We start from the raw sequence: 3,282 nt of genomic DNA, 5'->3' as shown, positions 1-3,282 counted from the left end.
TGTAAGCTAGGCTATAAGGCCCATTTAGAAGAGTTTACTGGGAGCATGTGTGCCCATAAAGGAGGTTGCAAGCACCATCTAAAAAAGTTTACGGTATAACACTGATGGTCGTAAGCTGGACCGTAACACCAAGACTAAAGACCTTACAAAGCAGAGCTTACGGCTGTATTTTTTTATTCAAAATCAGTTAAAAAGTTTATAAGAAGTAGTCTCTTTTTTTCCACTTCATTATTTTCCAAAATAAAATAAAATAAAATAAATTCACCTATATTTAAATAAAATTTGTAAATTAAAATTTACTCATAAAAATATATAAGCTAATATGATTATAATTACAGTATATTATAAACTAATTTTTATGTCGGTATGTTGAAACAATTTTTTTTACTAATAAAAAAAAGTAAACATCTATTTTTTTTCTAAACATTTTGCCACATTAATGCACAAGTAAAACTTATAAAATAATAATAACAAAAAATGACTATTGTCCTAAAAACAAAGAGCTGCTTGAAGAGAAAAGATGCCCCAGGCACTACTCGCATAATAATAATATAAGAGCCAACAACCAAATGATCTATTGGTATACGGGTCGCTGATAGAGCTCTTCACCGAGAGGTGAGAGTTTGATTCTCGGCTGACGGCATATTTCTGGGGGATATGAGCGGTGGTTGTGTGCGGGTGGTCCCAGCGCCTATGTGTGCACGGACCCTACCCCCACTTACTCCACCGAGATTTGTGCACGTCCCTGATAATTTAGCACGACCTTCGGGCGATCTATTCCTTATGTCAAAAAAATAATAACATAAGATGGTAATCTCTGCAGAACAAGTCAACCAAAATATCCAGGCTTGCTTGTTTCCCAAGGTTTGAATGATACAGTTCATACATAATAATAACATAAGATGGTTTCATGATCTCATTGCTGACCTCAATGCCCTGAAATTCTCCCTCTATAAAACCTCTCTCCAAACACAAACACATCATTTTGTAAACAATGGCATCAAGAGAAGCAGAAGAAGTGAAGGTGGTGGGGCTTACAGTGAGCCCATTTGTGGTGCGAGTCAGGATAGCACTGAACCTGGAAGGAGTCAAGTATGAGTTCCAGAGCAGTTTGGGAGCAAGAGTGAGTTGCTGATCAAGTCCAACCCTGTTTACAAGAAGATGCCAGTCCTGATTCATGAAGGCAGACCCATTTGTGAGTCCATGATCATTGTTGAGTATGTGGACCAAGTTTGGGCTGGAGAATATGCTTCTCATTCCATCCTCCCTTCTCTTCCTCATGACCGTGCTGTTGCTCGCTTCTGGGCACACTACATTGATGATAAGGTACATGAATTTTATTTTTTATTGGTTTAAGTTTTTTTTAAACTTATTTAGTTTAATGTTGATTTTGTTTGTGAGTAAATAATGTTTTCAGCTTTATTCATGGAATGGATGGATGGATAATATTAAATAAACTTTCGCATGTATCAATTTTTGGTAGTTATTGAATGTGTACACAAGAGATAGCCATAGCCTGAATAAAACAAGAAGAGAATTGTTTGATTAGATGATGTACTATCACTTGCATATATCTAGCTTGTTGGCTTTTACATATCATACATCATTCTTGCTTGTTGCCAATGAATTTTATATTGTTAAAGAATATCATTGCGTACGTATAATAATTGAAGAAGATGATGGATTAGAACATACATATTGATCATCTCAATATCGGTTTAGTTAGAAGATGTACACCATCATTTACAAATTAATTGCATTACATGGGCCATTTAGTTTTGAGGAATTTTGCTAAATTTGCAGATAACTTGTAAATGCATGTAAGATGTTTATGTTTTCTAGACATGAATCGAGTAATGTTTTAAAAACATGATAATTGTAGGATTTTAATTTTCCAAAAAAATCATGGCAGAATGACTTGTGTAATATATCACCTTCTGTTTTGTTGGAAAGTTTAAATATGTGTTTTATTTCAAAAATAGCTTGAGATATATTTTGGCATATTTTAAATTTATGCAAATATTTTATGATTCTATGAAAGAAATTAAAGAGTTTTTCAGGTTTGCCATCTCTTTTTAATAGTGGCAAAAGCCTAATTTTTTAGGTGTTCATATTCTTATTCAAATTTTATGTACAATAAACATATCAGAGTAAAATATCTGTCAAATTTTAAACAGAATTATTTACAAACCAAATACGCTGTTATAACATTCTTAGAAATCAAATTTCTCAGAATTAAATTCTCAAGAATCTGATGAGGTAAAAGCTTGTTAGAACCCATATGAACCAAATACCTTTTATATGACCAATAATAAGTATAACTTTATCTGTCTGTCATTTGGCAGTGGTTGCCAAAACTGATAGAAACAATGAAACGTGGAGATACAGAGGAAGCACAGGCAGAAGCAGCAGAGGAAACAAAGGCAGGGCTAAAACTGATGGAGGAGGTGCTTGAGAAGAGCTCACAAGGGAAGCCATTCTTTGGTGGTGATGCAGTTGGCCATCTAGACATTGCTTTTGGCTCTTTCTTGACATGGATCCTTGCCGCAGAAAGAATTTCTGGTTGCAAGCTTTTACAACAAGAACAGACTCCACTCTTGTTTGCATGGTCCCAAAACTTTTGCTTGGATGTTGCTGTGAAGGATGTCATGCCTGATGTTGATGAGCTTGTTGAGCATGCCAAGAAGATTAGAGCTTGGAAGATTCAAAGCGCAGCTGCTGAAAACAATTGAGAATGTGCATCACTGTCATCTGTAATTTGGTGGTATAATTTGGATGAATAAAACTTAGCTGTTCTCTTTCTTTTTCTTTTGGGATGCTCTTTTTATTTATTTATTTATTTATTTTATGAAGGTTTTACATTAGAGAAAAAGATATCTGTAAAATACAGCCGTATGTCCCAAGCTTCATTCAGGGAGAGGATAAGCCTTAAAAAATTAGGTACTAGAAATTAATCTAAAATATGTTATTATTTTTTTGGTTTTTGACTGGATGGTTGTCCAAGGTGAGGTAGTGGGAGCTGCATAAGAGTAACTTTTATAAATGAGTGTATATGGATGTACATGAAAAGTCAAACACCAACACTCAAATTCAAAATCATATCACTTATTAAAAAAAAGTCTTTATCACTTAAGCTAATTTTGTTAAGGGTTGTCTGAGAATAAACATGAACCAAATATAAGTAGTGTATTAAATATTTTAAAATTTTAAAAACTAAAATAAATGACAACACTTTTACCCTGTTATACCACAGAGTATTGTTTATGCACTGTTTATTGAGAT

General features: G+C 33.8%; 1 pseudogene; it reads left to right on the top strand.

Annotated features, from left to right (window-relative positions):
- The first annotated feature begins 979 nt into the window (after positions 1-979).
- On the top strand, positions 980-2,808 carry LOC120251213 (annotated as a pseudogene).
- The last annotated feature ends 474 nt before the right edge of the window (positions 2,809-3,282 follow it).

This window comes from Dioscorea cayenensis, chromosome 20, assembly GCF_009730915.1.
Source record: "Dioscorea cayenensis subsp. rotundata cultivar TDr96_F1 chromosome 20, TDr96_F1_v2_PseudoChromosome.rev07_lg8_w22 25.fasta, whole genome shotgun sequence".
NCBI classification, from domain to species: Eukaryota; Viridiplantae; Streptophyta; class Magnoliopsida; order Dioscoreales; family Dioscoreaceae; genus Dioscorea; species Dioscorea cayenensis.
Note: the sequence above shows the minus strand (reverse complement) of the source record. Positions and strands in the feature narration are given on the sequence as shown.